Raw genomic sequence first — 13,313 nt, 5'->3', positions numbered from 1 at the left:
GACATAATTTCTCAAATGTGGATACAATTGGACTAAACCAAGATTTCTAGAACTCTTATGTAGAAGCTTGCAGAGTTTTCAGACTGCTGCTGATCCAGAATTACATGGAACCAAAATAACTACATAGGACTGAGTAAACTAAAGTAATTACTGTAAGGTTTATTTGAGAATATTGCTGATGCTCAATGTTCTATTTTCTAGATATAGGAAACCATTTTTTAATTTTTCTTTCCTTTTTTAATGTAAGAATCAGCTATTTAAGTAACTAATAACACTATCCTGGCTACAGGATATTCTATGGTAAGGGTTTTTGTCATCTCCTGATTCTCGCTATTTGACTAGGCCAAACAGCGTATTTTGGTTATGTGGCTCTAAACTTTGGCCTTGGCTCCTACCTGCATGTATTAGCCAAAGTAATATGGGACTGAGCTGGACTCAAGTTTGAATATTAACTAACTTACCTCTTTAGCTAACATCTCCTCTTTTTAAGAGCTCGTTAGTCCAGATCTGTATTTCAATTGTATAATCATTTGGCTTCTATTTTTGTACCTTAAATAGGATTAGAAGATGTTATGGATAACATCACAGTTCTGACTGAATCCAAGAAATGTATACTGAAATAACTATGATCAGAGAAGTAGTTCTTCAAAACCGAATGGCCCTTGACATCCTTACTACTGCACAAAGAGGTACCTGTGATGGTTCAGGTTGTGTGTCAGTTTGGCTAGGCTGTTATTCTCAGTGGCTTTGTATTTATTATGTAAATCATCCTCCTTTTTGTAATCTGATGACAAGAGTCAGCAGCCTGCCTTCTGGCCTGTCAGTTTGGGGTTTGTAAGCCCACACAGCCATGTAAGTCGGGAGAAGAATCCAGCCTGATGACTGACCCATAGAGTTGGGTCTTGCCAGCCCTCACAGCTGCATTAGAGGGACATTGGGTGACCAGAAATCAAATAACCAGAATTCACCTGATATCATCCCCAGGGAATACATGTATTGGAAGAGACATCAATTAAAGGACTCACTGGAAACTCATTGAAAGGAATCCTACTTAGTTCTCCTTACCAACCCATGTGTGGAGAAGCTGGAAGGAGTTAAACCCTGGATCCATTTGTCACAACTTAAAAGGGCTAAAACACCTGTTTGGCCTTGTCAGCTCTCTGGAGATCTGAAAATTACATTTAAATGTCCTCATGGCCAGAAGCAGACAACCACAGTAGATAGCTTATCCCAAGATCACAGAACAATACCTCATGCATGTAACTGAATTTTATGGACTTTTCTTGATAATTATAGCTATTCTTATTGTATATCTGTGGTCTTATTTTCTGGTAGTTTTATTCAATATGAAAGCCCATTCAAGTCTTATCCATTCTTTCTAACAGTTTCTTCTAATGCTTAGAGAGAGAATGCCTGTGTTAAATTAGCCCAATCAGTAGTTAATTCAATAGTTTGACTAAATGTTAGGTCTGTCATCCCTCTCCATGATCCATGCATGAAAATTCAGATCCATTAGTGTTTCCCATATTAAATTATAGGTTTGTATCCTTTCACCATACTTATTCAGTCTATAAGTTGAACAAATAACCCAATAAGCTTGACTATATGAAGAAGAACAGAGCATCATGATTGGAGGAAGACTCATTAACAAACTGCGATATGCAGATGACATAATCTTGCTTGCTGAAAGCGAAGAAGACTTGAAGCACTTACTGATGAAGAACAAAGACTACACCTTCAGTATAGATTGCACCTCAACATAAAGAAAACAAAAATCATCACAACTGGACCAATAAGCAACATCACAAAAAATGGAGAAAAGATTGAAGTTGTCAAGGATTTCATTTTACTTGGATCCACGATCAACACCAATGGAAGCAGCAGTGAAGAAATCAAAGGATATATTGCATTGGCCTAATCTGCTGCAGAAGACCCCTTTAAAGTGTTAAAAAGAAAGCAAAGATGTTACTTTGAGGACTAAGGTATGCCTGACCCAAGCCATGGTGTTTTCAATCACCTCATATGCATGCAAAAGCTTTACAATGAATAAGGAAGACCAAAGAAGAATTGATGCATTTGAATTATGGTGTTGGCAAAGAATATTGAAGATACCATGGACTGCCAGAAGAGTATGTCTGTCTTGGAAGAAGTACAGTCAGAATGCTCATTAGAAGTGAGGATGGAGAGACTTTGTCTCACATACTTTGGACATATTATCAGAAGAGACCAGTCCCTGGAGAAGGACATCATGCTTCGTAATGTAGAGGGTCAACAAAAAAGAGGAAGACCCTCAACGAGATGAATTGACACAGTGGCTGCAACAATGGGCTGAAGCTTAACAATGATTGTGAGGTTGGTGCAGGACAGGGCAGTGTTTCATTCTGTTGTACACAGAGTCACTATGAGTTGGAACCTACTCGAAGGCACCTAACAACAACATCTGTTGAATGCTTTATAGGATCCTTTAGAGAAAGAAGAAATTTAGAATAATTTCTCCTTTTCAAAGCCTTATACTGATCAAAATAAATAATCCATCCTTTTTCAGTGCACTTTTCAAATAAACCAACTTATATTAAAGTGTCTCAGAGTAGCTACTAAAAACCTAGATCATAAAACAGGCACAAGAAGCAGTTTTTCTTGAAAAAGAAAAGAATTGAGATTTAAAACAGCCTTATGGAAAACAGCAACTGCCAGTCATAGCCTTCAACCTACTATAAGACAGAAACTCAGATGCAACACTCTAGACCAGAGGCAAGCTCTCAGAACAAAATCAAACAGAAAAAAACCACATAAACTTACTGGAGTGTGAGGCCAGCTCAAAATCCAAGTTTATACAATACCATGCAACACAAACAACCTAGTTTCTTAAAATGTATACAACAATTTTTTGGTAATATCGACCTAATTCAACAGAAAAATATGTTCTCTATAGAACTTATTAACTTGCTAGAGTCTCAGATGGAGGGATATCAGACCCTCTGATAAAAACTGAGCATTAAACAGAAGTTTCCCAGAGGAAAAAAAAAGCAACACAAATGGGAACTCGTTTCCCCAAAATGGAAGGAAAAAGAGCAGATGGAAACTCATTTACCCAAAATGATCACTGAAATTCTAAATTACTTCAAATATATTCAGCTTATAGTGTTTTTTGAACATGAACCCCAAGTTAGCATCCCAGTAGGGGGGATATCCAGGATCATTTATCAAAGATGTTAAGAATTAGACTGAAACTTTGGTTTCCTGGAGTCAAATAAAATTTCTAGCAGGTAATCTGTTGTGCGGTTTTGTCAGTGTTTTGTTCACAGAGTGCCTCCATTGCATGAGAGTTGTCTTGCGATTGGTGGGTTGCCTTGTGCTCTGACCCATCTCATGTCCTAGCGTATCCTTTCACTGGTGTCTTTCTGTTAGTGACGAGTGCCCTGGAGTCTTTTAAGATGCTTGAACCCATGACCGCATAGTTTTGCAGCTTAAAAGACTTGGAATCCTTTGTAACGATACAAAACCTGGTTTCATTCTTTATGAACCTAATTCATTCTGCCAGCTAGAAACCTAGTCTCTTATTTTAGACCTTAAACATACTAGTCTCTCCAATTGGAAAATATCCAAAAGTGGCCACTGATTTTCCAAACTGTCCGTAATGAGGTTATGCTAAACATACAATGAATATGCACTTTAAGGGACCAAAATGCTTGTTCATGTAGTGAGCAGGAGTCCCAGAAGGTGGCTCTAAATCTCTTTTAGACATGGCATTTTCCAGTTCATAATGACAGTTACAGCAAAACAAACTTTTACTTGTAAGAACCAAAACAAATTCCACAATAAAACTTGAAGCGCTATCAACGCAAAGGAGTGGAGCTTGGATTCGAGAGTTTTTTTAACCTTAAACATTGCCAAAGATTCACCGAAGGGGAAAGTCCAAAGCAGCTCAGTGGTGTAGTGTCTGTGTTTCTGATGTCTCATGAAAGATAATGCACTGTTGAAGTCCCATTTCTGACACCAGAAAAGTCAACAAAGAAAATCTCATACTGTTAGGAATGAAACAGAAGACTTGTTTACCCAAAAGTGGGGCTCATACTTTACAAACAACAGCAAGGGCTTAAAACAAAATGGAGTCTGACCCAGACCTGTGTCAGCCATTTTAGTTATGCTAAACTCCTCAGATTTAGAGTGTTCTTTCACATAAATAATATTTTTGTATAGTGTGTCATAATTTTACTGGAAGTTTTCTGAGTATCTTTTGATCAATCATTCATTCATTCATCACACAGATTTGTTCAGTAATACTATTGAAAATGCAGAGTAGTAGGGTCTAGAACACAAGCACATCTGATGTATCATACTTACCCTGCAGGAGCTAGCCCAAGAGGAAGACACCAGTGTTCTGATGTTTCAGAGAAACAGATCAGTGATACAAAACATATTGTAATTTTAAAGTCAACAAATCTAACAAGTAGCTGAGCTGAGCTGAGACTAGAACTCAGAGTTCATAATTTCCGACTTTTCCCCAGGGATTAAGCAAAACTCATGTTTTATAAAGCAATGCATCATCTCTTAAACAGCACCTTTGTTGTTGTTGGGTACTGGTCAAGTTGATTCCAACTCAGAGAGACCCCATGTGACAGAGTGTAACTGCCTTATACAGTTCTCTAGGCTGTAATCTTTACCAAAGCAGATCACCAGGTTTTTCTCCCATGGAGCCACTGTGCGGGTTTGAACTGCTGACCTTTCAGTTAGCAATCAATCTCTTAACCATTTGCACCACCAGGGCTCCTTAACAGCAACTTATCATTTGATGTTATTCAATCAATTAAAACATACTTTTGTTATAACAACCTCCAGGGGTTAAGTTTGCATATGTTAAGTAAGAAATGTTACTTCGTAGATCATCTCTAACTGGTGTTGTTTATGAATATGTTTTTTGCTCCTATAAGGCAATATTATTTACAGTATCATTACAGAAAAATACTGTAATGTGAAATTAAAAATAGAGAGCAAATATTTTATCTGGTACTTAAATAGCTCACCTTCGAAATCAATGTAATAGAAAGAAACACGTTTGCATTTGCCATTTACCATCACAGGGACCATGGAAAATTAATTAAGATGTTCTGAGTTTCAGTCTTTGTGTATATAAATGGAGACTAATACTTCACTGAGAGCATTGGTGTGTGCTACTATTGTGATAATACTTGCTGGTGGCTTATACAGAGTTCAAATATTAGCTTCCAATTCTCTGAATTTAGCAGTGCTGTCAGTAAGAAACCCAAACTTTATTCTGCCTCTTTGGAATTCTGGTAATTCAGTTTTTAAATAGATTTATTACTCACTCGAAACAATTTTATTGGTGAAAAATGGCTGAAAATAAAAAGTTCTCAGAGACTGGTGGCAACAAGAAAAATGAGGGAGAACTTGGAAATTGGTTAAAAAAAAACACTTCCTCCTTACTTCTATTGATTTTGTGGTTCTTTATTTTCTTTTTAATTTGGGGAAAGCTTGAAAGACTGGGGAAATATGTAAAAAGATGCCAATAAGAGCGAATTTTACAAGGGTGCAGAGGGATGATGCATGCCTACCTGCCTGTATTGCATATACGTGTGATTGCATCCATAGATATGTAATTAAGTATTTACTTATATCCAATGAAAGGTTCATAACAACTTTAAAAAAGGTAATAATATATAATGCCCTAAAATGAGAGATTGAGAAACAAGTGAGCAAAGGAAAATGAGATTGAAGAAACTGTATATAAATCCAGGAGTAAAGATAATGTAGAAAATGAATGCAGAAAACTCTTAGAATTGTACAAGAGGCAGACCACAAATTGTGTTCCAAATTTCTAGCCGCCAGTGTAAAAATAATCAATTATGTAAATCATGTTCATAAGAGACTCCAAAAAATATGTAACATTGGGGAAAAAAATTCAACTTTTCCTAGAGTAATTCTATACATAAACAACTTAAGTGGTTTCTCATGGAGAGGAGTTAGCATACTATAACCGACAATATCATTAATCTTTTTCAGGGAAAAAGCAACACCATCAAATGTTGTGTTAGTTTTCTATTACTGCTTGAATAAAACAAATTACCATAAACTTTGTGGTAGAAATAGAGTATAAATTTACTTTATATGTATTTATATTATATTTTATATATATTATAAATTTATTATCTTGAATTCTGTAGGTCAGAAATCTGACATGGGTCTCACCAGATAAGATCAAAGTGTTGACAGAGCTATATTCTCTTCTGGAGGCTCTAGGGGAGAATCTGTTTCCTTACCTTTTCAAGCTTCTAGAGGCTGCCCACATTCCTTGGCTCATGGTCCCCTTCCTCTCTCTTCAAAGCCTGCAATGGCGAGTCAGTCCTTTTTGTATTGCATCTCTCTGAACCATCTTACGTTTTCACATCCTTCTCTCTGACCAAAGCCAGCATAGGGTCCATTTTTATGTATTCATGTGATTAAACTGGGCTCATCTGGATAACGCAGGATAATCTCTCTATCTCAAGGTCAATACTCTTAATCACGTCCGCCAAGTGCCTTTTGCCAGGTAGGGTAACATATTCACAGATTTAGGGAATTAGGGTTTAGACATCATTGGGGCTCATTATTCTGCTACCTCAGAAGTACAACCATGACTTTGCCATCACATCTTTGGCTGTAGATGATACATAAAAGGATAGAAAAGTTTTTGTCTTTTATAGAGAACTATAATCCATTGAGGAGTCTCTAGGTGATACAAATGGTTAATGGGCTCAACTATTAACTGAAAACTTGACGGTTAGAGTCTACCCAAAAGTGCCTCAGAAAGATCTGGTGATCTAATTCCGAAAAATCTGCCATTGAAAGCCCTATGGAGCACAGTTCTACTCTGATACGCATGGTATCACTGTGAGTTGGAATTGACAACAACCAGTTTTAGAATCAACTGAAAATGCCAAAAGCTTATCAAGATATGTGATGCTCAAATATTTGTGGATTTTTAAACTACCTATGAGATGAATGGTATTATAGAAAAAGCACTTGTATTTCATGCATCATAGGCTCATAATAGTTTGTTAGTTACAAATGTGGAAAATTAAGAAATAAAAACTGTAAATATTTGTTGTCTTCAGCTAGATTAAAATATAAAAACATTTTGTAAAATATAGGTCTATATTGTTCTAGGCTCAAAATATACATGCTTTCATTCATCATATAAATGCAAGGAGAAAAGCCTTAGAAGGTAATATGAAGTGCAAGAAACTGGAAATATTCTGTACTTCAAAAGAGAATTTGATTTTTAGGACAAAATAACAGGTTGAATTTTTTATAAGATTATCTGGAAGTTGAGATCTGGGCATAATTATTGTAATGTTCATTGAAGCTTATTTCAGACGGTTTAACCTTTTTCTTGATTGAAAAAGGAGGAGGATGAAGGCATGGAACAGCGAGAGATTATGCTTTTTAGGTAAGCTGTCTCGTATACAGAATCTAATTATCTGTATCATTACAGTGAAATCATGTAAGAACTTTGAGATCTAATCATTTTGATTTTCTGTCATTGCTTTGCCATGTTCATAATGCCATTTTAAATTTGTTACAACCTGTGGCCTTTAATAGCACTTCTCAGATGCATCTATTTTTTTAGAATTTTTAGATAAAGTTTTCAAAGTTCAGCAAAGCAAAAAGTGTTACTTTCCTAAAGGGGAAATCCTTTAATTGATCAATGGTACACCTGGGTAAATATATTTACCTATATGGAATTCGCTTCAGGATGAGTCACAAGAGAATGTTTTGGCAAGAAATGAGGCTTGCCTCTGATATCCGATAAAGATTTGAGTTGAAACAGTGTGTGTTCACTTAATCTTGTTAAATGTAGCACAAAACACTAAGTGTATTAGAGCGTGTATTTAAATGATAACAAACCCTGCTGTTAAAGCTAATAGAAAACAGTTCTTTTCTCATTGAGTTCCCACATTCAAACATTCCTTTAGATATCATCAACATTCACTATGACTTCTTATGACTGACTACAATATGCTTTTGATATGCATTTTTAAGGCTTTGTCTTCCCTTATAGCTAAGCAACACTTTCCTCCTTTGTTAAAGTCATAAAGTTTGTGGACAATGATACCCAGTAATGCAAAATGCACAGATATCAAAACTTCAACTGAATCATTCTGATTGAAAAATAGTTTAAGAACTGAATCTAGTGATGTTGATTGTAATAGACTTTACAATGTTAAGACTATTGTTTCTGTTAAGGATAGTTTTCTGCATTAAAATTTATATTTGTATGTTAAGTCTGAAGTCCCCATTAAAATAAAGTAAAATAAAACAAAACGTCATCTTTGCTCCCGTATGCATACCCTTATGCCAGGGAGTGGAAGTGGGGTCAGGGAGGGGCATCCTGCGGAGTAGTAGAGAGAATTCTTAAATTCTGTATCATTTTCTTCTAGGAGGGTTTAGGTGTACTGCTGCCTTAAGGCAGGATGATGACCTCTCGGGGTTCCTTCCAGCCTCAAGCACATGTGAAGTAAAAAGCAGTTATAAAAACTTTAGAACACATTTTGAAATATATAGTTATAAAAAGATAGAGTCCCTGAAGCCGTTTCTGCACCTAAGAACCAATATTCTTTATTACCTCACTGTTAAATTTAACAAGAAAAACATCAGGTAAAACGTTGAGAGGCTACACTTCCGAACTCTTATTAGAGCTAAGGGGAACAGCCATATTCTCCCAAGCATCAGCTAGATGTGTACCTAAAGTTTAAGAGCCTGTAATAAAACTCCCATCATTGATTCTCTTTCATGGTTATTCAGAAGTAACATGTCATATGTCTGTCTTGTTAAATTTCATTCCGATTTATTTGATCAATAAAACTGATCTAAATAACCAACTTACTTATTGCATCATTTTGGCTTTTTCCCCCTAATAATAATGGATACAGACTATATTTTTATTGTGCCGTGATCAGGCAGTTTTTGTGTACATCGAGCTGACATTTATTAAGAAGTCAGCCTCAAAAAGAACCTCAAGTTGGAGAATGTAAGTGAAAGCTGAAGTGCATTTACATAGAGCAGTTATGGCTAGTCTGAATATAAAATATTTGGAATAACCTGATCCTATTCTTGTATTACTGCATTAGAGTAAAGGAGCCTGATAAATAATATAGTTTAAAATTAACTACACCCTAGCCAGCTTTGCAGGTAAAAGATAAATAAATAAAACTTGAGGATTATTTTAGTCATCTAACGCTGCTGTAACAGAAATACCACAAGTGGATGGCTTTAACAAAGAGAAATTTATTTTCTCACAGTCTAGTAGGCTAGAAGTCCAAATTCAAGGTGTCAGCTCCAGGGGAAGGCTTTCTCTCACTGTCGGCTCTGGCGGAAGGTCCTTGTCATCAATCTTCCCCTGGACTGGGAACTTCTCCACTCAGGAACCCTGGGTCCAAAGGACACACTCCGTTCCTGGCACTGCTTTCTTGGTGGTATGAGGTTCACAACTTTCTGCTTGCTTCTCTTTCCTTTTATCTCTTCTAAGATAAAAGGTGGTACATACACAATCCAGGGAAACTCCCTTTACGTTGGATCAGGGATGTGACCTTAGTAAGGGTGTTACAATCCCACCCTAATCCTCTTTAGCATAAAATTAAAATCACCAAATGGAGGACAACCACACAATACTGGGAATCATGGCCTAACCAAGTTGACACGTATTTTTGGGGGACACAATTCAATCCATGACAAGGATAATAATAGCTGGCTTCTCGTGTGCCAGACACTATTTCATTTGCTTTATTTTTCCTGACTGACTTATTGCTTAGTCCATCTTACTATTATTTTCATTGTTCTGTTGTGGAAGTTTGCTTAAAAAGGTGAAATTGCTAAGGTTCCACTAATAGTAAGTGATAAAGTCAAGACTCCAATCTTGCCTGTCACTTTATAGCCTGCCCCCTGAACCTCTACACCATAGACATTCCCTTAATAATTGCCTTAGTCTCTCTTCTGACTCTTCTGTGTTAACAGGATGTCTTCCTCTCCAACTCTACATGCTGGAAAATGTGTCCAACTTTACACAGCTAATTAGTGGCAACCCTAGAGAGAATACTTAGATTTTTTTTTATATCACAGTTCCTTGTTTTTCCTATTATGTTTTATTGCTTCTAGATGTCTCTTCTCCTTTGGGGGTGGGAAAAGGAAAGGAGGAAGGTCAGTGAACCGAGATTTTGATTATAATATCACATCCTGACTATTTCTCTTTGTACAAGGCCATATGTGTTAAGTGCTATAAGAAAAGCAATTATTAATAAGAACTACTGTATTCTAATGTAAGAAACAAGACTGTTATATAAAATTATACCTTCAAGTATAATTTAGAGATTTGATGAAATCAGTATATACATTCCAGATATTAAAGAAGAAATTACTTCTGGCTTTACTGACCATGAAGTTATTTATGGAAGAAGTGATAGCCAATCTGGGTCTTAAGAAATGGGTATAATTTAGACAGGCAGATTTGGGAAGGAAGACATTCCAATCACAGGGAAATGTATGACGAAGAACTTGGAGAAGGGCAAGTAGTAAGGTTTACTAAAAACACGAGGTTGAGGGAGGGGGTTAATAGAAATAAAGAAAGTTATGTTATATCCAGATTATATTAACTTTGAAAGTTAAGATAATGTGTTTAGACTTTATGAGATAAGCAGAAGGATGAACTAGATTTAAAGTAAAGAGGTTATCTGAGATCTAGGAGAGATCAGCTCTACCTAAATAAAAGTCACTAGGTTGGTTTTGGGATGAGAGTTGAGAGAGGGTGGCTTCCTTTAGTTAAGTTTTTTTTTTTTTTTCCTCTTCTTTTCTTCGAAAAATGTTGAAAAATACTACATAAAAGGAGGGAATGTGGAGTCCCTGGGTGATGCAAATGGTTAAGTGCTTGACTACTAACTGAAAGGCTGGCTTTTTGAACCCACTCAGATGTGCCTCAGAAGAAAGTCTTGGTAATCTGCTTCTGAAAGATCACAGCCTTGAAAACCCTAAGGAGCATAGTTCTACTCTGCACAGATGGGGTTGCATGAGTTAGAATGGACTCTACGGTGACTGGTAGTCCCTTTCACAGTGCCTGGAATATAATAGGCACTTAATAAATATTTGTAAATTGAATAAATGGAAATGGAGGGAATGTGAATTATACTTGTTGAGAACGTAAGCGTAAGCTCTTCTAGAACGTAACCTCTCTGCGAGCAGGAACATTGCCTATTTTTTTAACTTCTGTGTCTCTGTCCTCTAAAAGTTTGCCTGTTCACAGTAACCACTGATGTATACTGGTTGAATGAATGACTGAGAAGACCAAAATTTTAAGCCTGGGTAAATAAATACCTAAACAGGAAAAGTGTTAAAAGCTTAGTGGCTGAGGAAATCAGAAATAAGATACAAGTGGGATAACAAATGGATTCAGAAAAATATTCAGGAAAGAGGCAATGAAAAGGTGAATTATCATATGCTCAATCCCATTGAATGGTAGTCAAGTGGCATGTGATAGAATTCCTAACACATAAGATCAGCATTCAATAAATATTAGTTGAGAAATGAAATCATCTTAGGCCAACAAAACAGAAATTGCATTAATAGCTGTGTTTTAAGAGAATTAATATGGTTGAATTAGAAGATGAATTGCAGACTACAAGCATTGAGACTAGTTACGGTTCTAATGAGGATCTCAGGCCAGCCACACAGAAGTGATTGGGAGGGCACGATCCATGGAATTTGACAACTAATTGGATATGGAGGTGAGAGCTTGGTAGAGATCACAATTTCTGGTGGCACAATGGTTAAGTACTCGGCCACTAACTGAAAGGTTGGTGGTTGAACCTATCCAGAAGCTCCCTGGAAGAAAGACCCAGAGATCTGCTTCTGTAAAGATTACCACCTAGAGAACCCTGTGGGGCAGTTCTAATCTGTCACATGGGGTCACTAAGAATCTCTATGAAAATCCACTTGACAGCACCTACCAGCAACAAACACAAACTATGTTAATGTCATAAACTAAAAGAAAGGGAAGAGTGGATTTGCTGGGAAAGAAGTGAATTCTGCTTTCAATATGCTGAGCTGAGGCAAGAATCAGCACAAAGCTGGTTCCTGTGAGGCAGAGATGCCCCAAGTGTCCAACTTTTCCAAGCTGCTGTACCACTCCATTACCTCTAATATCAACTATTCCCTCTCCTCTCAGTACTCTCCTTCTTGTCATTGGGTTCCCTAATTTGCTGCAATGTCTCACAGAACTCATGAACTGAAAAGGAAATGGCTCACGCAGTTGTGGAGATTGGCAAGTCCCAAATCCATGGGTCAGGTGTAGGTTCCTTCCAACGTACATGGCTGCAGTGGCTGACGAGCCCAACTCGGCAGTTCAGACCACATGCTACTGGCTCACAAGGCTGCAGAAGCTGGTGAATCGGGTCAAACGACAGCCTGCTGGCCCACAGGGCTTGGAGGCCAGTGAATCCTAGAATTGGCAAGTCAGACAGCAGGTCTCTGTCTTGAGTCCCAAGAATCAGAGGTCAATCAATTGTGAACCGGAAGTGGGATCTGGATGCATAGAGGTCAGTGAAAAAGAGGAAGACCCTCAGTGAGATGGATTGACATAGTGGCTGCAACAGTGGGCACAAGAATAACGACAATTACGAGGATAGGACAGAACCAGGCAGTGTTTCGTTCTGTTGTTCATAGGGTTGCTGTGAGTCAGAACTGACTCGACGGCACCTAACAACAACAGCACGGGTGGATTATAATTAAGAATGCAAGATTTGTATTCGGAGAGATAATTCAGGGCTGTGGTTATAGATTTGGGAGTCATCAATACAGGGTTTACTCTTCAATCCATGCAAATAAATGAGATCACCAAGAAGGAATATGTAGAATGAAAAAAGAACTAAAAGACGAACTCTGAGAAACGTAACATTTAAGGCAGAGTAGAAAGAAGGGGAGACAAAGAATGGACAGAGAAATAAAACAATCATAATAATTCTGGGTCAAAAACTCCAATTTTAATAATGGAATGACTGATCATCCTCACTCATTTTTTTTAATCACTTCTTGGGCAGTGTTCCATTCCATCGTGAAAAGAAAAACTCTGTTATTATCTGAGGCTGATAGGTGACAGAGTTGAGATTAAAACCTTGCTTCCTGTGACTCTAGACTCCAAATTTTTAAAGTTACTTGGTTCTAAAGCATTCTGAACAAGATGAAAACTGAGACAAAGTGCTTAGGTTTAGCAACCGTGGTATCACAGGTATCCTTCAAGCAAACATGTTGTCTGGAGAAATGGGAACTGA

The sequence above is a fragment of the Trichechus manatus genome, unplaced genomic scaffold, assembly GCF_000243295.1.
Source record: "Trichechus manatus latirostris isolate Lorelei unplaced genomic scaffold, TriManLat1.0 scaffold00012, whole genome shotgun sequence".
NCBI classification, from domain to species: domain Eukaryota; kingdom Metazoa; phylum Chordata; class Mammalia; order Sirenia; family Trichechidae; genus Trichechus; species Trichechus manatus.
Note: the sequence above shows the minus strand (reverse complement) of the source record.